We start from the raw sequence: 25,522 nt of genomic DNA, 5'->3' as shown, positions 1-25,522 counted from the left end.
TCTAGCGAGAGCGCCAGAGGGAGCTGCCTGCCTGCAACGTGGCCGACTACTGCCTCAACACGATCCATCCCGACTGATTCTAATCGCGCTCCCTCACCACACAGCACGCGTTTAAACTAATAATCCAGTCCGCAAAGCAAATTCCAGTTCCAATTCCGCTCGTAGCTTCAGATCTCCGCTTCCATCCAAGAGAGAGAGAGAGAGATGAGTGGAGCGGAGGCGCCTCTCATCACCGAGGAGGCGCCGGAGCGCGGCGCGCCGTCCTCCGGCACCCGCCTCGGCGCCGTCGGCGCGCAGGGCTCCAAGAAGTACCGCAGGCGCTCCGACGCGCTAGCCTACGGCGACCGCTACCAGAAGGCGGCCGCTCTCGTCGACCTCGTCGGTTCCCACTCCCTGCTCTCTCTCTCTCTCTCTCTTGCTCGCACTCCCTCCTCTGTTGCTCTAAATTTGCTCTGCTTCGTTGAGCTGCGCTGTTTGCTCTAGACCGTAGCCGGGAACCGAGCTGCTCGCCGGTGACTGAGATGATGTAGGAGTCATGTTTGATGAATTGTCTGCCTTAAGCTGCGGCACGCCGATTTGGCGCTCAGCTCTATGTGGCTGCAACTGCTGTGCCTTGTGGTTCGGAGGCGGAGGTTCCTCTTGATGTATCTTTTGCTTTGGTCTTGGGAGTGTTGGATGCTTTCCCCATGCCAAATTTTGCATACAAGGGACATCACTTACGGGGCAATGCCAATATGCAAACGTGTTATTCTGTTCGAGTTCAGAAGCTCACCAATTCGAAGTTCAGCTATTTGATGTTGTACCACCTGTTTGGCAGTGCACTTGTGTTCCACGGGCGGTATCTGCCTATCTGACGACCTGCTAAAATTGTTAGGAGTTGATCTAATTTTTTACCTTATATATGGAATTTAACATTTGTATATTATAATAACAATGGTGACATATTTCGACTGAAAAACAAACTACAATCTACAATGACATTTTGCCTGAAGCTTTCACCAGTACAATGATATAATGTTTGGTAGTATTTCATAGGCAAACTTAGATTAAGGCCCTTACTGTTCCATATTCTTTTGATTGAATCTTCCCCTGAAAGCTAGGTTGCAGTTATCAGACCATATTGCAAACCCCCTTCTTTTTTTTTTTGGAAGACTATGTGTTGTGGCTTCTTTGGTGATATGAAACCAACTGTTCATCTGTGATTCTCGTTGCTTCTCTTGACTTGCTCAAATATCTGATTACAATTACTTGGCAGGCAGAAGATGGTGTTGGTATCCCCGAGGATGTCTTGAATGACACAAGGTTCGAGAGGGCTATGGGGTTCTATTTTGTGTATCTCCGGTTTGACTGGGTGTGGTCACTCAACCTATTTGCTTTGATTCTCTTGAATTTTCTCGAGGTTAGTTCTCAGAAAGTGCATTCTGTCTATTTCTTTTGTATAAGACTCAAGATTGACCATGTATTATTCTAATAGTAAGTAGGCATCTTAAGTGCTGGTAACATTTCTGACTGTGAGTTATTTCGGTTGCATTCCAGAAACCTCTGTGGTGCCGGAAAGATGCTGAACATGCTTGTGATCAAAGGGATCTTTACTTTCTTGGGCAGTTGCCGTACTTCAGCAAAACTGAATCGCTTATCTATGAGGTAAGGCATTACTACCTCCATCCCAAAGCTGAAGGCTTATATTATTTTTAGAAAGTCAAAGTATGTCAAGTTTGACTAAGCTTTTACCAAAAATTATTAACATGCAAAATACAAAACTAATACTCCTCCGGTTCATATTAATTGACTCTAATATAAATGTATCTAGACACATTTTAGTTCTAGATACATCCATATTGAAGTCAATTAATATGAATCGGAGGGAGTAATGAAATATATTTTCGTATGGTATCTACAAAATATTATATTTGTTGATAGATCGTTCTAAAAGTTTGGTCAAACTTTACTTGGTTTGACTTTTCAAAAAAAAAAGCCTTAAGCTTTGGGATGGAGGTAGTATTTATGAGGATAGTACTTCTGTGCTGTGTCGAAACCATAATTACAGAAATCCTTAAGCTATTGTCAACAGTAGATGTTTAAGTTAAGCCCTCAAGTTGCTTTGAGAATTACACTTTTCACTTCGATGGAGAATATTGAAGAAACCTGAAAATTAGTGAAGTAATCTCGGCTGCTAAAAAGTTTGTTCAATTTTTAGATGTTGTGAATAGTTAGTAGCATCAGACAATATGTATTTTAGTGCATCCAGCTGCTTAAATTCAGCTATACTACAATTCTCAATCTGATGTATGGATCTCTACATGATTGTTTTAAATTTCAGGGGATTACACTTGTTATTCTTGCACTGGATATCTTTTGTCCACTTTCTTATGAAGGTCTAAATATTTTCTGGAAAAGCACCATCAATAAGTTGAAGGTAACCATTCTGTCTTTCTGAAAGCGCATAGTTTTGTAATGAGTCTCTGCGAATATCAGAACATGGAAAATCTGATTATTCACATGAGTTGTCTTAGTGAATGTAGCTTTTATGCATTGTGAAAGTCTGAAAGATGCATGGCAAAGAAAGGCCAATCGTTTTCTTCTATATGGGCCCAAGTTTAATCAGAGCGATAACTGTAAAAACAATGAAAGATTGGAAAATGTTTCAACAAAGTGAGATTGAACATTTTTGGCCTTTCTACCTACGGCTCTACCTAATAATACTGTACAAAACAAGGAAAAAAAATTAAAGGGGTTTCCTGCACTTCGCCTCACCTCTACATGTATTGGCTTTTGGCCCCTTGTTAATGATAGTTGCCCATTACCAACATGGTATTAGAGCCAGCTAGGGTCTCTCTGCATGCAACAACTTCGTGCTTTGTCCACCACCCCCGAGGTCGCTAGCTCACCCGGCCAACGTCGCTAGCTCTTCCGACTGCCATCGCTAGCTAGCTGCATCTTCTACTCGAAATCGAGCTGCTACACAGCCCGGGCCGCTGTTCTTCCTCTACTGATGCCCTGCTGCTCTCCCTCATCCAAGTGCAGGAATCGGCCCACAACCCAAGTTCTAGCCGCCATCCGGCTTCCACCGCCCCCCGATACAGCCCCAAGCGGATCCCTCTGGATCCCGTGGCCATCTCCTCGTTCTGGCCGCCGCCACCACCGTGGACCCCAAAGCATGAACGTCCCCGAGAGCTCCTGTGTCGGCAGCTCGGGCCTTAGCATGGATGCTCGCTTAGTTTCCTGCCTTTTTTGCTCGGGCCTAGGTGGGTCTAAGAGAGTTGACCGAGGAAAAAAAGAGGTGTACCACCAAGTCGTCCTCTTCGTTGGGCTATGTCCCTATACCTCGCTGCTCGGTGATGTCGATGGTACCAACTATGGCGAGTTTGTTGCCTTCATGTGCATCCATAGGGCATGGTATTCGACTCTAGGGTGTTCCCTGTGGTGTGGTCTCTTGTCGGCCGTGCCCCGTTGCTCTTGTGGCTCCTACCTCGCTCATGCCACGTGTCCTTGTGACTATTGCTTCACAGGTTGATAAGGATGAAAACAAGACTACCGAGGCTGCTGCAGATGATGCTTATGATCAATAGGTACTTGCCTACTCAGATGCTCTTGCCACCTATTGTGATGATCTTGCTGCTTACACTCGTGTGACGAGGATGCTAAGGCTGCGGTAGTTCTCACTTAGTGTTCAACCTTAGTTTGCATATGAGTTTATGGGCCTTAGTACTGTCTCTGAGATGTGGTCTCACCTTCGTCAGCGCTATTAGCCATCTGGTGATGCTCTCTATTTATCTGTGGTACGTCAAGAACATGCTCTTCAGCAAGGTGACTCCACTGTTGATGAGTTCTACACACATAGTTCTGCTATTTGGCGACAACTCGAGTCCCTTTGCACCGCTATATGTGGTACTTCAGTACTTGCCCGACTTGAAGTTTTAGTGCATCTATGAGTTCTTGTCTCGATTTTGCCCGAAGTTTGAGCCCCGGCATGCTTAGTTGTTTACTTGCGGCCGTGTTCCTATCTTAGTGGTGCTGTCTCTGGGTTGCGGTACCATTTGTGCTCGCTGCTCGAGCTCCTACTCTACAACCTGCTGCATTAATGCCCTCTTGTTACATGCCCACGCTATCTGGTAGCGGAGGTCGTTCTTCCCATGGTGGGGGTGACACCGTTCTCGTCCCACCCAGAGTGATTATTTCAAGAAGCAACTAGACATGCGCCATGGTGCGCCCACATCGTCTACTGGAACTCGTTCTTCTTATTCGGTTGCCTCCTTCACCGGGCAGGATATTGTGAGGCTTAAGAGCATGCTTGCTTCTTTTGGCTCATCTTCGGCTGGTAGATGGGATCTGTGACTAGCATTGAGCGCACACCTTCTACATAGTCAGGTTCATCTTCGTGTGTTCTGGATTCTAGAGCTTCTTTTCTATGTCTTCTGATTCTTTGACTCCGACCTCTCTTCGGTCTCTTGATCTTTCTATCAATGTTCTTGATGGCACTTCTCTTCCAGTTGCTAGTCGCGACACACTTTCTACTTCTTCCTACCTTGTTAGACCATGAATTTGTTTTCCTTGTTTTCGGTTGCCCAGCTTGCTAATTCTGGTTCTGTGTTATCCTTAACGTTGACTCTTGCTCTTTCCAGGATGTGTCATGTTTATCAATGTTTCGTCTCGATAGTGTGTCATGTTTATCGATGACTTCTCTCGCTATACTTGGCTTTACTTTATGACTTGTCGTAGTGAGGTTCTCTCTGTATATAAGCGTTTTGTTGCTATGGTTTACATTCAGTTTTCCATGCATATTCGTGTGTTTCAAGATGACTATGTTGGAGAGTACATCTCCTAGAAATTGCGTGGATTTCTTGTTGACCAGGGTACTCCCACTCAGTTCTCTTGTACAGGCTCTAATCTCAGAATGGCGTGGCTAAGCGCAAGCATTGACACATGCTTGAGACGGCTTGTGCGATGATGATCGCCGGCTCTCTTTCACCTCACTTTTGGGTTGATGCTGTGTTGGTTTCCACCTATCTCATCAACATTCAATCCTTGAGCGCCCTGCAAGGCGGCGCTCCTCTTGAACGCCTTTCTAGTTGTTCTCATGAGTACTCAGCGCTTCGTCTGTTTGGTTGCGTTTGCTATGTCCTTCTTATCCCGCGAGAATGCACCAAGCTAACCTCTCATATTGAGTGTTATTTCGTGGATACAGTAATAATCATAAGGTTTATCGGTGTTGGGATCTAGTTGGTCGTCGGATGCGCATTTCTCGAGCCGTGACTTTTGATGAGTCTCATCCATTCTATCTCCTTCCTCCTCATTTTCTGTGGAGGGCATCCCTTTTCTCATGTTCCCGTGCCTCATGTTCCCACTCCTCCGAGCCCCCCATTGCCAATGAAACACCGTCTTCATTTACATGTTCCTCTCTTTTGCCGCCTCACTCTTCACCTTCCTCCCTGATGTCTCCTCCTCTCTCTCGCCTTCGGTGATTCCCCCTCATTCCCCTTTTTGTTTCACTATTCTCATCGTCAGCGTGATGCGGGTGTGCCCTCTTCTACGCCCTAACCGACTCATGATCTTCGTGCTTGGCCTTGTCCCCCACCAGATTGCTATTCCCTTGCCTCCTACGGTCTTTCCGCTATCTTTGATCCAACTTCTTATCGGGATGATATTGCTCATGCCGAATAGCAGCTAGCGATGGAAGAGGAGATTGCTACGCTGGAGCGCACTGCCACCTGGAAGAGGAGATTGCTACGCTGGAGCGCACTGCCACCTGGAATGTAGCCATCACATGTAAGTGGGTCTATAAGATCAAGATCTGTTTCCGAAAGTTCTCTTGAGCGTTACAAAGCTCGTCTTGTTGCTTGCGGCTTTCAGCAGGAGCATGGCTGAGATTATGATGAGACATTTGCTCATGTGGCTCATATAACCACTGTTCGTGCTCTCCTTTATGTCGCTTCTATTCGTCATTGGTCTCTCAGAAATGCTTTTCTTAATGGCGAGTTACGTGAGGTGTTTATATTCGTGCAACACTGGGCACTATTCCCGATGGCACGCTCTGCCATCTTTGGCGCTCCCTCTATGGCCTTAAGCAAGCCCCTCGCGCTTGGTTTGAGCGTTTCGCCTCCGTGGTGACTGGTGATGGCTTCTCACCTAGCGCACATGATCCAACGCTTTTTGTCCACACTTCTTCTCATGGTTGGATTCTTCTTCCGCTATATCATCATTGGTGATGACTTTGAGTACATCACCTTTTTTAAGGTCCGTCTTCGTGAGGAGTTTCTTATGATTGATCTTGGTCCTCTTTGTAACTTTCTTGTGATTGAGGATTCCACTACCTCCGTTGGCTTATACATCTCCTAGGAGAAGTATATCTAGGACCTTCTTTCTCATGCCGCTCTTGGTGATGAGCGCATTATCGAGACTCTTATGGAGGTCAATGTTCACCTTCATGCCTCTGATGGTGATCCATTGTCTATTCCAATGCGCTATCGTCACTTGGTTGGAAGCTTTGTCTAACTAGCTATCACTCGTCCGGATATCTCCTATCGTGTCCACATTTTGAGTCAGTTCGCCTCTCCTCTCATCTTGGTTCACTATAGTCACCTCCGTGTTCTACGATATCTTCGTGGCACGATCTCTCGCCGTCTCTTCTTTCCCTGTTTCAGCTCCTTAGATGCTACGTGGGATTGCGATCTTTCAGATCGCTGTGCTTATTGTGCGTTTTTTGGTGATTCCCTCATTACTTGGAAGACAAAGAAACAAAGTTGCAAGCTATGGCTCGATTAACGGTAGATGTGACTTGGTTACTGTAGTTAAAGGAGGATTTCGGTGTTTCTACTACCACGCCAACTCCTCTCTTGTCAAACACTACATGTGCTATCAGCATTGCGCGGTGAAGCATGAACTCGCCAAGCACATACTCGCTCTTCAGTCTGTGCCTTCCAAGTTACACTTGGTGGATTTCTTCATGAAGGCCCACACTAGAGTGCAACATGGGTTCTTTCTCTCCGAACTTAGTATTGTTGATCCAACATGAGTTTGAGGGGGCGTGCTAGAGATGCGTAGCCCTCTTTATTGTATATCCCCATTATATAAGGGGTTTCATGCACTTTGCCTCACCTGTACATGTCTTGGCTTTTGACCCACCGTGAATGATAGTTGCCCATTCCCAACGAGTGTGCGGATTTCATAAAGCTATATGTTGGTAAGCTAAGTTAAAAAATTAGTTGCGCTTTTCCCTTTTTTGTACATTACTTATATTCTTTGGCATACCACTTCTCACAGCTTTAAATCCTTTGAAGTTTTGATTGTGTGTCTTCAATCTTGATTTTTATTTTATTAGATTACCCTGCTCGTGTTAGATCTGGAATTTTGCCTACTAGTTTACTATTGTTCACCCAGTGTTCCCGCTTTACCTTGTAGATTCTTCTTCTCTTCATCTTAGCATGTGACATACCGGTGTTTGCCTTCGGTGCCCAACCTTTCAGAGTAGCTCCATACATCCGCGTAGCGTTTCTAATCATGACTATCAGGTATGCGTCATTTTATCTGTCACTGTTGGTATCTTATTGAACAGAGTGAGAATGCTCCTAACTAATCATGATAAGTAATATGTGATGCAAATATCTAGAGTATAATCATACTGTTCAGAGTACAAGACAGGCCCCACAAGAAATAATACAGAAATATGATGCCCAACACAGTCTTGTTAAGTTGGTGCTACGTTTATTCTTTATCCAATGTTTGATAACAAATAGATATATGATTGTGAGGTAAGATATATGCTGATTTTATCTAAGAAAGGTAATATTTTATGTGTTTGACGAGATAGATTAACATAATCTTACTGTCCGCAATAGGGAATTGCGAATGTGTGCTATTACACCGTACGGCCTTATTGGGACATACCTTAATGTTTTGGTAAGGTTTATTATATGTACACAAATTCCACATGCATATGCATTGTAAGACATAGAAGGATTACAAGTTTACTCCAGAACAAGTCATTAGATTTTTTTTCCATGAACTCACGAGGATTTGTTAGGTATCATCAATTGTACGGAGTAAGAGGTATGTGGCACATGTAGTTCAATTGTGTGAGGGCACCAACTGATAAATAGGATGGGATGGGTCATTTATTGCACAACTTTTCCTGTATTTCTTTGCGCTCTACACTAGAAAATTCGATACGTAACTATACTTATTTGAACACAAGGTTGTGGAGGAACAACTCCACCGCGTTGCTACAATGTGGACAGCACAATTGTTGAAGGAACCGCTTCAACGTGCTGTGCTAGATATCGCTCTAGGGGCGTAGGCTAGATATCGCTCTAGGGGCGGGGCTGTCAAGAGTTCAATCCAAAACTCTCAACACACAAGATCTAGTCCAAGATCTTAAGACGAACACAAGGTTCCATTTATTTGATAAATAGGGTACATAGTCCGATTACATAGGTAGAGGTTGGACCTCTATTTATAGGCTGCATGAGCCTTCACTACTTAGCTCTACTTACAACTAGAGTGTTCTAGAGAACACTACATAAGCTAGGAAAAGAACTACAAATATCCTAGTTACAACTTATACTAGAATACTCTGGAAACCACTACAACACACATAACTAGACCATATTACCTAGAATATAGTAGAAGTGTGTAGAAGCTAGTACTAGATCTTACTTATGTTTTATTTTTATTTTATTTTATATACTGTTCCTCATCATTCTCCCCTGGTTGTTTAGAACTCGATCTCGAGTTATCTTCATAGAGTGCTTGTTCTTGATGATAAAGAGCCAAGTCTGCCACATTGAATATGTTGGATATTCCCATCTTAGCTGGAAGATCTATCATGTAGGCATTATCATTTATCCTCCTTAGAACAGAGAAGGGCCTGTATTTCCACCATCTAAGTTTCTCTTTGATGTCTAATGGCGGTCCTTCTTTCCGGAGGTATACCATCACCTTATCACCAACCTGGAATGATTTTAGCCTCCGTTTGCGGTCACTTTTCTCATTCTCCTTGGAGCTATTACGATTTGATTGATTTGGTAGAATGATGATCTTCCGCTTGTTTCAAGTGAAAGAGTAAGAATTTTCCTTACCTTTGTGTGTTGTATTCACATCATATTGCCAAGGTCTTCCAAGAAGAACATGGATGGCATCCATATCAACAACATCACATAACACATTTGCGTGATAGTGCTTGCCCAAAGAGAGTGGCAAGTTGCATTGTTTGGTGACCCTCATATTCACTCCTTTCTTGATCCACCCAATAGTGTAGGGGTTTGGATGATCATGTGTCTCAAGCTTTAAATGGTTCACCAAATTCTGAGAGATAAGATTTTCACAAACTGCAACTATCAATCACTAATTTGCATACCTTGCCATTCACCGTGCATTTGCTCTCAAATATTTTCTTTTGTTGTGTGTTGTCGGCCGCGGTGTTAAGCACAAGGGCCGCTCGAATCACGCATACCACCTCTTCTCCCTCTTCTTCACAAATATCTTGTCCTTCTACATCTTCAGATTCATATCCTTCGCCACCTTTGCCATCATGGATTGTTGTGTTGACAAATTTCCTCAATGCGCAATTGCTAGATACATGTCCCTCTTCACCACATTTATAGCATTTTATCATAGGCTTTGCCCTACTCTTACCTCCGGCTTGCTTTGGGACAGTTTCTTTTGCATCGGGTTGAGTGGTCACTTCTTCCATTCCGTGGGAGTGACTCCGAGATGAGTCTTCCATATGAGAATATGGAGCCTTACTTGCCTTTCTTGCCTTTACCAATCTCTCTCGCCTTTAATGCTAGAGCTTGTGCTTGATCAAGGGACCAAATTTGCCGCATCATCAAACGATCCCGGATAGCATCATTGAGACCATTGATGTACCTTGCAATTTGTTGATCTTCGAGCTTCACCAAGGTGGCACCTCACTTGTAGCCTTAGGAACTCCTCTCGTATATTCCGAAACGGTCCTATTTCCTTGAGCACAATTCGAAACTCGGATAAATAGGATCTGGTCGTAATCTGCATGCAAAAATCTCCCTTTCAAAAGATTCTTCATCTGCCGCCAAGATCTCACACGAGGTTCTCCTCTTAGCCTGCGATCTTCTTGAAGGCGATGCCACCATGCACCAGCTCCTCCTTTTAGCTTGTATGCAACCAAAGAAACTCTACGATCTTCCGGAATATCCATAACCTCAAAGAAAGTCTCCACCTCATACAACCAATCAAGGCACCCCTCAATATCAACATTTCCATTAAAAGTGGGGATCTCAGCTCTCACCTTGTATGCATCCCTCGCATATGTAGAGCTGTGTACTCTCGGATATGTATGGAGATCGAGTTCTTCAAGGCCCTCGTCATATTCGTCACCTTCGAAGCTTCAAGCATACATTGCCCTCCTTGAAGTACGCCGAACAACACGTGAATGAGGTGTTTTTGCTTCAATACGACCTCCCATTCTTCGACGCCTATCATCTGCCTCCTTTGATGATTCTTCATTGGCAACAGGAGGAACACCCTTTCTTACCATCTCAAATAGCTGATCAAATCTGCGGTTAAGATCTTCACGGAGCGCTTGGATTTGTTGATCTACAACATCCACTTTTTTCCCGAATTCCTCCATTGCTTGGTGCAGCTCTCAATGAGGAGACCAACAACTGGATCGGATCAAGAAGGCTCGATACCACCCGAAGCAAAGACAAGGTTGTGGAGGAACAACTCCACCGTGTTGCTACAACGTGGACAGCACAATTGTTGAAGGAACCGCTTCAACGTGCTGTGCTAGATATCGCTCTAGGGGTGTAGGCTAGATATCGCTCTAGGGGCGGGGCTGTCAAGAGTTCAATCCAAAACTCTCAACACACAAGATCTAGTCCAAGATCTTAAGACAGAACACAAGGTTCCATTTATTTGATAAATAGGGTACATAGTCCGATTACATAGGTAGAGGTTGGACCTCTATTTATAGGCTGCATGAGCCTTCACTACTTAGCTCTACTTACAACTAGAGTGTTCTAGAGAACACTACATAAGCTAGGAAAAGAACTACAAATATCCTAGTTACAACTTATACTAGAATACTCTGGAAACCACTACAACACACATAACTAGAGGACCATATTACCTAGAATATAGTAGAAGTGTGTAGAAGCTAGTACTAGATCTTACTTATGTTTTATTTTTATTTTATTTTATATACTGTCCCTCATCATTATTATAGTCCCAGCAGCTAGAATGATCCTCTCTTATGTCAATTTATATACCACACAACAGCTTGTGTGCTTCTGCATGTTCACATTAATGTTTGTACTGTATTGTCTGTTCACTTTTGATGTATCGCTTTGGGTCATCTATGTTATGTAGGCCCTCTCTCTGTTGTTCCTCTTATTTGCAAGCTGGCTAGCTTATGTAACGTTTGAGGACACTCTACAAGGAAAGACCATTTTTTCATCATACGGCGAAACACTGTATCAAATGTTTGTCCTCTTCACCACCTCTAATAATCCTGACGTTTGGGTCCCTGCTTACAAGTAAGATGGCTATCACTATTTCGTTGTGTTTATGATAATTGCAGTCCACCCGAATACAAGTTCACCTTAACACATTTGGAGCGAGGATATCTCACTTGGTATTCTCTATTTTTTATTGTCTACGTGCTTCTGGGAGTTTATTTCCTGACAAACTTGATTCTTGCTGTCATCTATGATAGCTTTAAGGAGCAGGTACATTCGTTACCTGTGTCCAAATTTTCTCTTCATACTTGCTATATTCTTTACATCGGAATTCTAGCATGTTCTTTTGCCTAGAAGTAAATTTACATCACTAACATGTCATCATTTGGTGAAACAGTTTGGGAAGCAACTTGTTCAAATGGACTCTATAAGGAAAAGTATATTAGAGAAGGCATTTGGTCTTATCGACACTGCCGTGAGTGTTCTGTTATATTTTCCTGGCCACTGATGTACTATCCTTTAGCAACTGTATTTTGGTAAACATTTATATACCCCCTCTGTTTGAAATTAGTTGACTTAGATTTGTCTAGATTCGCATGTATCTAGACGCATTTTAGTGTGTAGATACATCTAGACGAATCTGCTGCAACTAATTTGGAACGGAGGGAGTACTTTTACTTTAGAATGGTTGGTAGTGTTCATGTAACCTTTCACCAGAATATAGTTCAGTCACTTGACTTGTCAGTTGGGAGAATCGCAACGCTAGAGAATCTGCACAAGGGTAATAAGGCTAATCTTTTCGGGTTGAATGATACAATGATGAAATCATGTTAGTGAGGAGGGAGGAGGGGCACCCTGAGCCTTGTCAGCCTCCTGCTGCCCACTAGGACGGCGGCTTGGTCGGTTCCACCCAATTGTGTTTTCTTTAGTTTTTCTATTTTGAAAAAATCCCAAACTTTTAAAAGATGTTTTTGGATCGAGTTGAATACAAATATTCTTCTGCAAAAGAATTGGATAGAGAAAAGACTATTTTTGTGTGGAGTAAAATGCATCAGCGGTACCACAACCTGGAGAGCGAATTTGATATGGTCATCGATCTTAGGAATACGACATGTACAATCATTAAATACGGCACAATGTTCGTCTAGATCACTGACTGACTGTATAAAACTGTATTTGTATCATGGTAGTGCGTTGACCATTCTCCAGCGTTGATTCTTTTCAAAAAAGCCCCTTAATAAAATAAATATTTGGTAGATGCCTCCAGACCCCACCTGGCAGCCCCTTCATCTAATCTCCTGCCTCCATCAACTATCATGTTCCATCCCCTTCCTCGATTGGCCGGCTGGGATGCACAGCTGTCTCTCCTTGTCCCCTACACTGCCAGTCCACCGCTGTCACCCATCACCAAGCCTGCACCGCCACCACACTTCCGCATCCACGCTTTTCGTTGCCTAGAGAGCGGCGCAGGACCACTTCTCACCCCGCAACACCACTGTGCCAGTGGTGTGGGCAGAGGCAGCGCCGCGCTGAAGTCGCAGAAAGAGATGGTAGCGCCTCCACCGCAGAAGAACTAGGATCCTCCCTTGTTCTCAGATTTCTGACACGGAGATGGAGGTAACCAAAGCATCACCTACGGGTCGGAGCGATGGATTGGCTGCCGCTCACCCTCCGCCCCTCCAGGATCGCCAGAGGTTTACCTGCCCGTCTTTGGCCACACCACCGTCACTCTTGGCGCTCCCGTAGCTCGATGGAGTGAACACGCGTTCTAGACAAGCTGAGGAGTAGCCGATTAGCACGGTGGCGAGGCGGTCAGACCAGGCAGAGGACAAAGAGGCGGCTGCTCGATCTGCTCACAGCGAGTGTGGTAAGGCGGGGTACCTTCCATCCGTCCATGGCGAGGCGCGGTTGCGAGACAGCGGCCGAGGACAAGGTCCAGACATCTCGCTTTCCCTCCAGCGCCAGAATTTGGTCGGGGTCGGGGTAGGGATCGAGCTGGAGTTCCCGCCGGCGCCTGGAAGCTTTCCCTCCCAACGGCCTCTATCTCTTGCCGCTGCCACTGCCCAACAATCTCCACCACATCTCGCTTCTGCAGCCATGGTTCGTGTCACCGCCGCGGCACAGTCGCTGCAGCATCCCCGTTCTTCGCTAGCGCCCAGCCAGCCTCACTGCCGCCGGATGGGCTCCTGCGCCGCCGCTTGAAGGGGTCCTGCGCCGCCCATCGGCCTCTTGTGAGCTAGCTAGCTTCCTAGACAGCACACAACTAAGACGGAGGAGCCCGTCGCCGACGCCGGCGTCCACTACGTGTCGCGGGCTGAGCTCGGCCATGAGCTGGGTCGCCCACGAAGATGGCTGACTGTACCAATTTTAGGTGTCAAGTATAAGTACCATGGTTGCATTTTACTCTTTTTGTGTGGATGTTCCAATAGTTTCACATTTGGTGCTCCTATCATCCAAAAGAAAATTTCTCAATTGCTGTTACAATATCATAAGATTTATAGACAACTCCCCTCATTCATAGCAAATGTTACACTAATTTTTTTCCTTTTGCGTTTCATTTCATTGAAAAGATAGGAGTTTGTTTACATCCTCCTAGGAGGCAGATTACAGGCTATGAAGCAAATACATCAGTGCACATCCCAACTGGATGGCAAAATGACCCGTAAGCCCTGGGCACCTGCCCTAGCCCATACACTTCCTTTATGTTCTGCAGCAGGAGCGGCATGTAGGGCTGGGTTCCTTCGAAGACGCAAGCGTTTCTGTGCTTCCAGACCATCCAGGGGATTAGCAGGGCCACAGACGCAAGGCCTTTGCCAAGCGGCATTGGTGTGTCTTGTCGAGCACGGCGCCACCAGTCCATAAGAGTGGGCTCGTGGTCTGGTGCCCTGGCAGTCATCCTGAGCCAGGCAAGCACCTTGTGCTAGACCTGCCGGGCGAAGGAGCACTCCAGCATGAGGTGGCGCATGGATTCGGGCGCCTGGTCGCGAAGGAGGCATCTAGGATGATGAGGAAGGCCATGCCGGGCTAGGTGTTCCGCAGTCCAGCACCTATCCAGGTTTGCGAGCCAATGGAAGAACTTTATCTTCGCCGGTGCCCATGTCTTCCATATCAGCTTCCAGGAACAACAAGGTGTCGCCCTGTGGAAGGTTCAAGGTAACATGAGTTAGCCGTTAGGTGCCAGAGGCAGTCCATTTCCAAAGAAGCTGGTCGGGCTGGGCGCTGAGCGTGGTGTCTTGGATCATGTGCCAAAGCAGCAAGTAGTGCCCAATCTCATGGATGCCAAGCAGCCCTTGAATATCCCTTGCCCAACTGTTCCCAATTAAGCCATCGACGATCGTCCTGGCTTTGCGACGCCGCTTGGGGATGCAAGCGTACAGATGTGGCGCAAGCTCCTTGATTGCCCTGCCATTGATCCACCGATCCTCCCAGAACAGCGCCCGCTGCCCGTTCCCATTGCACATGGTGGTGGAGGCGAAGAATAGCGCGTGCTCGTCAGCCGAGAACTGGAGGTCAAGGCCACTCCAGGCACGGCTATCATCCGTGCGGGAGAGCCATAGCCAGCGCAGCCTCAAGGCAAGGCCAGCGCGCTCAAATGTCTTGCACGCCGAGACCCCCGTAGGAGATAGGACGGCAGACGCTTTTCCAGTTGACGTGGCAGTGCCCGCCATTAGCGGCAGCTCGCCCGGCCCAAAGGAAGCCGTGCTTGATCTTCTCGACCATCTTCAGAGATTTCTTCGGTGGGGCATAGGCAAGCAGCTGGTGGATGGCGATAGGGACATATTTAATCATGGCTAGGCGTCTAGGCTTGCTCATGAGCCCAGCTTTCCATGTCGGGAGGCGACTGGCGATGTTGTCGATGACTGGCTGTAGCTGCGTAGCAGTTGGTCTTCTCAGCGTCAGTGGGATGCCAAGGTAGGTGATTGGCAGCTCCACGGTCGGACAGCCAAGCTGCCCAATCAGGGGCGCGGTGTCATCGTGGTTGCATCGAAGTAGACTTGCCGCTTTGCAAAGTTGACGCTGGGGCCCAACGCACGACCAAACAAGCCAAGAATCTCCCTGACGTCATCGGCGTAGAGGGAGATTGGGGGTATCGCCTTTCTTGGGTGCAGCTGCTGCATGATCCCCAGCTCGATAGCGCGCTTGAACAGCCTACTGAGCACGTCGACGGCGAGGACAAAGAGCTGCGGTGGCAAGGGTTCGCCCTGTCGCAGACACTCGCTGATGCCAAACCGGTGGTCCAGGCTCGCCATTGAGGAGTACCCGCGTGCTCGCAGTCGACAGAAGGATGGACAACCATTCAAGGAATCTGTCGCCAAAGCCATACTGCCTCAAGACCTCAAAGTGGAACGGCCAAGAAAGGGAATTGAACGCCTTTGCCAGGTCAAGCTTAGGAGGATCCGTGGTGCGGCCAGTTGGTGCAAGAGCTTTGCAGATTGTCTCACCAGCACAAAGTCATCGTATAGACTGTGGCCCGTGATGAACGCGTTTTGATTGTTGCTGACGAGGTTGCCAAGCCTGGGTGCCAGCCTAAGTGATAGGACCTTAGCGAAAATTTTCGCCACGAGGTGAATCATGCTTATGGGGCGATAGTCAGACAGGCAGCAAGCGTCGGCCCGCTTAGGCAGCAGGGTTAGGAGTGCCTAGTTTAGCTTGCTGAAACCACGGCCTCACATTTCAAACAGTTACTCAGTTACTGGAAGGCAGCCTCTTTATCGCGTTCCAGCAGGCGCGCACAAATTCTGCCGTAAACCTGTCAGGACCGGGCGCCTTTCACGCATGCAGCCTCTTTATCGCGTTACAGACTTCGTCAATGCCAAAGGGCATGTCAAGCTCTTGCAAGTCTTGAGCCTCAATCAGGAAGGAGAACTCGAGAGTGTGTTCCCTAGCGACAGCAGTTCCCAAGAGCACATCAAAATGCGAGAACGTGGCTTCGGCCATCTCATCATGATCAGTCAGCACCTGATTGTCCGCGGTGATGTTGAAAATTCTGTTCTTTTGCTTCCTGTAGGTGCACTGACGGTGGTAGAAGGATGTGTTCGCGTCGCCGTCTTTCAAGTTGGCAATGTGGGGCCGCTGGCAGGCAATGGTGCGGTCTAGGGAGGCGAGGCCAAGATGTGAAATCTTGAGCTGTTTGCGTAGCTGGCTTTCATGCTCCGTCTGAACTCTGTCCTCCTGTGCCTTGTCGAACCGCGAGATGAGCTCGCGCGAGATAGCCATTTTGTTCCTAAAGTTGCCAACCGAGCGCGAGCTCCAGCTTGTGAGCATGCGCGCCGTTGCCTGTAGGCGCAACATCAGCCGCTAAAAAGGGTCCGCGTCCCAGACAGAAATCCAAATCCATGCCGCAGCCAATAGTCCTCGGAATGGAAGCGCCTATGAGCCGTCGGCATTGGGAAGCAGTCCAGCAGCAGTGGGCTATGGTCGGAGATGACGGATGCCAGGCAACGGAGGTGGCATTCCTGTTGAGCTTCCTCCCAATCAGTGGTGCAGAGAACGCGGTCAAGACGAACAAGGGTGGGCGGGGATTGCTCATTAGACCATCTATATCGACGTCCTTTTAGGTAAACCTCCTTGAGTAGAAGGTCATTGAGGAGCCGTCGAAATCTACCCATCATACTCCTGTCAAGGTTCCCATTATTCTTGTCCGCGGCTTGGTAAATGAGGTTGAAATCTCCACAAAGCATCCAAGGCCCCTGGCAGTCAGCTCTGATGTCACGCAGCTCTTGCATGAAGTTGATATTGTCCCCATTTTCTTGCGGCCCATAGACCACAGTGATCCAGCAAGGCGTGTTCGATCCCATAGATACTTTGGCCGTGATCGCATTTGTGGTGAACATTGGGTCAGTGATGGACACGACCCTGCTCTTCCAAGCGAGGAGGATACCTCCTCGAGTGCCTATTGCAGGGAGATAGGTGTAGTCATCAAAATCCGGGCCAAGGGCCTCGAGGACAGTGGACGAGTAGATCAAAGCCATTTTAGTTCCCTGTAGGCATACAATGGATGCTCCGGCGGTATCGATTAATGACTTGACGGCTAGACGCCTAGCTCGAGCATTAAGACCTCTTATGTTTGAGATCACAATTCTTAGGCCGTGATCCATTAAAGAGGAGATCGACGGTCGAGCAAACAAAGCGTGTCAATTCTCGCAGGCAATGTCGACACTTGCCATGGGCGCCTGAGCAGCACCAACCGGGATCTGTCGATCAACCAACGCAACAACGGCAGTCAAGACGGCGAGGGAGATCGGCGCGGTGAAGATACGATCATAGGCTGCCATCGCCGCGACAGTGATGACCTGGTCAACCTCGATGACACTCAGGGTACGAAGGACCTAGACATGGGCTCTGCGCTGTGCCGTCGGAGGCGCGCCGGTCGAGGTTTTCATGGACGATCGCCTGCGTCGTGGCGTGAAATTCAGCGGTTGTCGGCGCGTCTTTCTTCCAGGAGGTGGCAGCGCAGCGTCTAGGTCCTTGGTGGCTGCTTTGATGAAGTCACCCAAGGTGCAGGGTTGGGGAACGGTTTGGCGGTTCCTTCGGCGCAGCGTGATCGGCGGCGATGCAAACCATCCTGAGCGCAGGGGCGTGTGATCATCGGCTTGAGGCGCTGGCACGTTCACTTGTTTAACGCTAGATTTTGGCATCGTAGATTGGGCCATGGGCTGCTGCACGATGCGTATGGGTTGCTGTTGCTGGGTCTCCACGCAAGGACTGGGCTGGATCGGCCCAAGAACATTTGTCAAGCTCACATGGCTGGGAGCAGATGTTTGGGGGGTGGCCAGTGGCGTGGTCGCGCTCGCGTACCTTGTGACAGGTTGTCCTGGTCGGCAGTAGGTTCCAAAACGTGTGCAGGCACAGCAGAAGCAACACTTTGCCCCGACAGTGCCTCGGTGGTCGGCCCTGCCAATTGGGAGTTTGGTACCTCGTTGCCAAGGGAGAGAGGATCCCGAGGTGAACAGTTGTTAGGCTTGTCAGGCTGGGGCCCCATAGAATCGTCTTGTAGCGCAGAGCACGACGCGGGATTTGGAGTGGTGGGTGACTCGGTCTCGGGCAGGACTAGGCGGTTTCCGCTGCACGGCGCGGCTGGTGGCGTGGAACCAGCGGTGGCGGGATCCACTAGCGGCGTGGCCGGGGATATGGCGAATGAGTGCTCGCCAGCTGGCTCTGGAGATGATTTCATCTGCCTTGGACCAGGAGCGGCTGCGGTGGCCGTTGCAGCGACAGGGGTGGGCTCCAGCTGTTAGCTCTTTTTGCGCCAAAAGCGCTTTCTTCTTTGGGCATGCCGGCGTGTACCACGTTGAACCGGCCACGGCTCCATCGATCGGTCACCAGCGGCGTAGCAGGCCTCCGCGGATTTGGCCAATGGCTGTCGACTGCAACTCCGTCAGAGCGCATCCGCGGGCCATCCATGGCCCAGGTGGGTGTGTCCAGGGCCATGCCGTCGGCACATCCGGCAGGGGGCTTGGCGTTGCTATTTGGGCAGCGGTGCTTGCGGCATTGCCGGCGAGGACCTTGCTGCCCAGCCCGATCTGCGTCGTCGGCGTCGTTGCCGTTGCCAGCGCCACCATTTTCCCCAAGTGGAGCGGCGGTAGCGGTTGGAGGATGGTCGGCGATCTCGGTGTGCATGATCTCGATCGACACATGGTAGGTGAGGGTTCGGATGGATGGTGGCTCGGAGGCGGTGCGTCCCGAGATGATTTCGACGACCTCGAGGACGGGGAGCGAATGGCGGCGACGTCGTTGGTGTGTCGGTGAGCTGGAAGGTGGCCATGTCAGTCCTGGAGCGCTTGTCGGGTGGATGCGCTCCACCTAGCAGCCATACCCGAGGAGGAACTCCACCGTGGACACTTGCTAGGCTTGCGCAGGGATGCCGCGGAGCTCAAGCTCGACGCGGTTTTCCAACCTGGCACTGCCGGCGTGGGCGAGCTTGCACCACAGACGAACGATAAGAGAGAAGCTCGCGTTGCCGATGAACTGGTCACCTGAAAGCCTGTCCTTGAGCTCTTGCGTAGCGAAGATGATAAGAAAATCTTCAGGGTGGTGTAGATGGACGGTGAAGTCGCCGGGCCGCAGGTTGAAGCTGGCATGGAGTACGCGCGCTACCTGCGCGGCGTAGACGGTTGGCCTAGTTCCGGTGATGGAGGCGACCATCGCGCGCCGCAGTACCTGCTCCGCCTCGTCCATCTCCGTGTTGCAGGAGATGATGACTAATGACTGGGTTAGTGCAGTACTTGTACTTGTGGCAATGACTATTTATTAGAAAGCTCGTCCCAAAGGAGCTCTGAAAATGGCTATAAACACAGCCCTGCAACTGCGTTGTCAGTGCAACCACGTGTTCTACATTCGCACCCAAACCGTGTTTTGGAAATAACCTATACTATAAGATGCTAAAATGGCAAATATTTGAGAGTTCTAAGTAACTAAGAGCAAAGTAAATAATGAAAGTAAACTAACGAAAGACTGTTTAGAGTGTGTTTGTGGTATGGTTGAGGGGTTCTCAAGGAGTGTAGGTTCCAGCACTAGTATTGCTATTACTTATGATTAGAATGAACTATATCTTTGCTATGCTATGTGTGGGAGAGCTCCATAATAAGATGAAGATGCGCCCAGAAAGCCATCGGTCATCGCATCTCAAATAACCACAACAACTAGTCTTCTGCAAGCCACATATTAACTATTGCTATTAAGGGTGTTACCCCATGGTTATCGATATGAGCTTGGTGATCCCTCCTTATCCCTCTCGTCCATGTGTTAAAGCGCCGATACGGTAATGTCACTTCCCGTCATTCATTTTACCACACTTTAAAGGGCAGTTCCCTCTCTTGTCCCGGAGGCAAATATTATGTGGTGCACTTCACATAACATCAAGAGGAGAACTAACACACATCCATAGATCAAAGGTATAAGACATCTTTATTTCACATCATAATATTACTAGGGTTTCTCCATATCTCCCTAAGAACAAAGGAACTACTCATACATGAAGGGGATCAACATCATAGAATAATATGGATTAAATATGAAGATACAATTGTATACAAGTGCAAATCCTAATAGAGTTCGAATCACAACCACGTAAACAAAGGGGATCGCGGTGAAGACGTTGATGATGGTGTTGATGATGGAGATCGATGTGTTGCCCTTCAAGATCCTAGCCTCCTCCTCCTCTGTGTATTGATGGAGATGGCTGCGGCGGAGCTGCAGGGCTCCGCCCCTTTGGGCGTGGATGAATTGTGCCTCTCCCTTGACTCCTCCCCTCTTTATATAGGCGCTGGAAGTTGGTTTCGCGAACCACCGGAGCCAGGGCCGAATATGCCCATCGGGCCTTAACAAATGTTGTTCCGTTTGACGAAACGGAGCCGACAAAGCCCAGTACGGGCGGATGGTACGGAGGGGGTTTGCCTGTCGCTAAACTCGCAGATGCATTCGTATTTTGCTCGTCATTTCTTCATCCGGACTCCGATTGAGGTGTTCTTCGACTTGTTGAACTCGTTTGGACGAGGGCTACAACACCATGGCCTTAGATCTTAAATATAATATGTTGGGAAAATATCACTTTTCCCACACCTCATATGGTTAAGTGTGGGTTGTACCCTCTGGGTTCTTTTGCCTTCTTTTTCCATGATTGTCCATAACACCTAAACATATGTAAAAGACAAGGGAAACATAATAAAATCCTAATAAAACTACAAAATATGCGGTGCTCATATGGAAGTGAACAAGAACTCGTAAGTATGCAAAATAGGCATAAGTGTATCTAGCTGGAGCATGAAATGAGTGACAATATGAGTAATAGTATACTTAAAAACCTCATTAAAATAGTGCTAAATTTCGAGCTATCAATGACACGCACCGGACTCGAAGAATCAACGGCGCGTTCCGTCTGCGTCGCAGCGGGGACGCGCACTGGACCCTAGGGATCGGCGGTGCGCGCCATCGCTGTTTCAGCAGGGGCACGATGCGGGGGAGGGGGCGGCGGCACAGCCGTGGCGGGGGCGCGCGGTTGGGGCGGGGGCGGAGGAGTCGCGACCGCGGTGGTTCGGCGGCGCTGGGGAGGGGCTTCGTCCTGGAGCAGCTAGCGGGCCCGAGCATGGTCGTAGGCGCGCTGCTCCGGTGTGCAGTCCCTGCTACCGTGGCCAGAGAGGAGGCAACGGCGGCACCGGACATCATTGGTGCTGTTGCGAACGGCATGTCCGGGCTCAAGGCACCTGAAACATCCTTCCATCTCTGGGGCTGGGCGAGACGTTGATGGTGCCGGCGCCGTGGATGCTGCCAGCCATCGGCATCGGCCCGGCGCGGCACGTCTGTGCGAGCGAGCGGGGGCCGATGTGAGTTGATGCCGGTGCGCGGCAGGCTGCGGGAGGGGCGGTCTCCGGCGGAGGAGGGCGAGGCGATGGTGGCGGTGTCGGCACGGCGCGAGGCGGCGAGCGAGCCACCTCGCTGTAGCTGCGCGAGCTGCCGCCAGAGGAACCGTCGTCGGAGAGCCAGAGGTCGACATGACGCCGGGGAGGGGCTTGGGCTTGAGGCTGGGGAGGATTTGGGTGGAGGGCTACCGGCGGGGGCTTGTCGTCGGCAGTGGGGCTAGAGGTCTGTTTCACTAATTTGACGAAAGTGTTATATCAGTTCATATCTTTTATTTTACTAATTTGAGGAAAATGTTCTAGCATTGAAAAAACAAGTGTGTTGAGCCTACCTCTCGTTGAAATCATGTCATTGCCTGGAACAATACCGAGTGACTTGCGAAAAAAATAGACATGGAAGGAAAACAAGCTACTATGACAACTAAATTTTAAAGCTACCATGAAAAGTAAATTTGTCGAATGCAGGTCTTGTTTCATGCACTAACTATATACTAGTCAAAAGTCTAAACTTATGATGAACGATGGGTGATATATTGATTCACCATTTACAGTTTCACACTGCAGGACTATCAAGTCATATTTTGTTCATTCATGTGTTATATTTCAAGTTTGTAGTTGATCTTACCTATTTGTGTACATCAGGGTCAGGGTTACCTCGACAGGGAGCAGTGCATATCATTACTTAATGAGCTGAACAAGTACAGGTAACCAATGTACCCCAATGTATTACACTATATGCCTGTATCAAAGCACCTTCTTACATTACAAAGTTCACCAGTGAGTCTTTTTTGACTATCTCTGGTGTGGGTAGTCCATCCATTCGTTTCCCAAATAGAACTAAAGTCACTATGATCAACATATGTAGTGCATCATAACTATTTCTAATTATCTTGGAGAACATTCAAATAATCTTGAAACATAAATCTGTTGGGGTGTTGATCGGATGTCGATCGTCGGTTAAGTAAAAGGGCGTGCTCATCGACTGTGTCGCTAGGCTTCACAAGTGTCAAGATTTTTAATTATTTTTTAGTATGGTCACAACTCACACGGGAGGTGAGAGCCATGGTGTGCCTCTTTAGGCTCTTGGTCTTGTACAACCTTCAATACTCTTGCCGGTGAGGAAAGTAAGGGCAATGTAGTGTATTTGGGTCTATAGAGATCTAAAAGGGTGGCAGGTGCCTTGGGTCCAAGGTCCACCACGGTCTTCTTTCTCCAATGATGGGCTTTAGTGTCTCTGCCTCTCCTTGACTACCTTTGACCTTTTCTTTTCTATTTCTCTTGTTCTTCTGGCACTTGTTTTCCTGTATCGCTGTGAGATAGGACCCTCCCTGGTTCGAGCCAATTTTCTCCCTTGCAACAAAACCTACTAGCTAAGTGTTAAAAAACTTGAGAGAACAGCCGAAAAGTGGCAAAGGAGCTTGATCGGCCGAACCGGGGAAGACAAGTCAACACTAGTAGAGAGGTAGGCTCAAGAGGCCTATACGTGAACGCACTAGCCAACACAACCAAAAGTGCAAACTGGGGAAGACAAGTCAACACGTGTAGAGAGGTATGGTTCAAGAGGCCTATATGTGGACACTAAGGGGCAACAACAATTTTAGGATAAATTGCGCAAGCCAAGATTCGAACTTGTGACCTTAGGCTCTGATACCATGTCAAACTTCATGCACTAGCCAACGCAACCAAAAGTCCTAACTGCTGGAAAGTGCTAGGTAATCCACCTATACACTTCAACAGATCCAACTCGTATCCAACGCAAATTAACTCCATGCCACGTGAAATATTTCTATGGAACCTGGTCCACATTCACCTGTGTGGACCAACTCAATTGTTGGAGTTGGTCCACGGAGGTGAATTTGTGGACCAGGTCCCACAGAATTATTTTCCCCAGCCACAGGGTATCCGAAGCCTTTTGTTCAAGCTAGCTCCTTGTATTGAGAAATCATCATATTCTTTTCTTGCTAGCTCATGTATCACATATGTCTATCTCACTTCTGTAGGTCCTTACCTAAAACCTCAAGGGAAGATTTTGAATTAATATTTACTGAACTCGATCGTAGTGGTGATTTCAAGGTATGTGCTCTTCTTATTTTCAGCTGTCATTTTAGTCTTGTGGCGTGAGCCAGTACATAATATTGTTTAGTGTTGTGCTAAGAAAAGTATGCCTTAGTGTTGAGCCAGTACATTTATGTATTGTACTCCGCCCTCTAGGGCCTGAACCTCTTTCTACCTTTTGAATACATTGTGACACAAGCCTTTTTCATTTTCTAGCAAAAATAATGTTGTTTGCTCCAGCTAGATGAAAATATACAAGAGCTGATACATAAATGTATCTGGTATCTGGATTTAGAATTTTTGCTGGGCTTCCTAATTTTTCTTTTCAAATGTTCGAACTTTGGACAACATTTGCAAGGAACTGAGCCTAGCTTAGTAGGTGGCGCAGGTGTGGGTGTACACCCTCACTCCCAGGTTCAATTCCTCTTCAACCTGAATTTTGGGTGCCTGTTCTTCTGTCGATGAAATGTTTCCTAGTTCCTCTTAGGAAATTTAGTTTTTGGGATAATCATTCTGACAATATGCTCTCTCCCGACTCCTGATAAAAAGTCTTTGTAAACCTTACAAAGAATGCCGTGTGGGTTGGCCAATCAAGACCGCTGCTGGACCACAGATTGCCTGGCCCGTCAAGGATTGCAGCATCACTCTGCTTGCCTCTTCTGTGGACAGGCACCTGAGACGCACCTGATCCTCGCATGCCCCTTCTCCAGACAAGTGTGGCACGAGGTACTGTCCTGGCTCAGGTTTACCTGTGCATCCCCGGATCAGGAAGGATCGCTCATAGAATGGTGGAGCTAGGCTAAGCAGGCCACTCCAAAGACTTTACGCAAAGGCCTGGGTTCAATGATGCTTCTCATGCCCTGGATGGTGTGGAAGCAAAGGAATGGCTGTCTTCGATGGTGCCCGGACATCAATCAATTCTCTGGCCTCCCGGATTAAAGACGAAGCAAAGCTTTGGGCCAGAGCCAGCACCACAGGCCTTGGGGTAGTCTTGCCGTCGACCTGGGACGTGCACTAAGTAAAATCAGTTCTAACACCCGCTTCCTAGGAAGCTTGTGACAAACTCTCTGTCTTTTCAATGAGATGAAAAAAGCCTTACAAAGAATGGCCATAATAAATCAGTGCTGGTAGAGTGCTAGTGATGCACTGGCACTGTTGCACTTTTTTCCCACTTCTACCATTTATTGAACAGAAATTTGTCTCAGTGAGCTACTTGTGTTTCGACAAGTTGAACTAAAAGCCCCATCAGAGGATGCATACGACGCAACGCCAGAACAGATGCTATTAATCTGGAAATTAACCTCTGCAAGAATTTGATGATATTACATATCAGTGTAAACACTTCTAATCTATTTATCTTTTTTCCAGGTTACCCCCGAAGAATTTGATGACCTATGCAATACTATTGCGATAAAATTTCAGAAAGAACCACCAGTATGTTCGAATTACTTTGATGTTCATAATTCTTTACCTTTTCTATGTTGTGAAAATTATACCTTTTGCTGTCAGTTTTTAATTTGATATTTTAGTAGAAATTCTAGCGCTGCAATTTTCAGAATGTTGTTTAGACTTATATAATCTGATTGCCATTCAAATATATCAACGGCCGAGGTTTAAAAGGTTTGATTGGCAAATACATGTGTATTTTTTACCAGAAATAGCATACTTTGAAGTTTAAAT

At 47.7% G+C, this 25,522-nt stretch overlaps 1 pseudogene; it reads left to right on the top strand.

Moving 5' to 3' along the window:
- Nucleotides 1-204: 204 nt before the first annotated feature.
- Nucleotides 205-25,522, top strand: part of LOC124660669 — a 35,653-nt pseudogene continuing 10,335 nt past the window's right edge.

This window comes from Lolium rigidum, chromosome 6 (assembly GCF_022539505.1).
Source record: "Lolium rigidum isolate FL_2022 chromosome 6, APGP_CSIRO_Lrig_0.1, whole genome shotgun sequence".
NCBI lineage: Eukaryota > Viridiplantae > Streptophyta > Magnoliopsida > Poales > Poaceae > Lolium > Lolium rigidum.
This window is presented reverse-complemented; position numbering and strand designations above follow the sequence as displayed.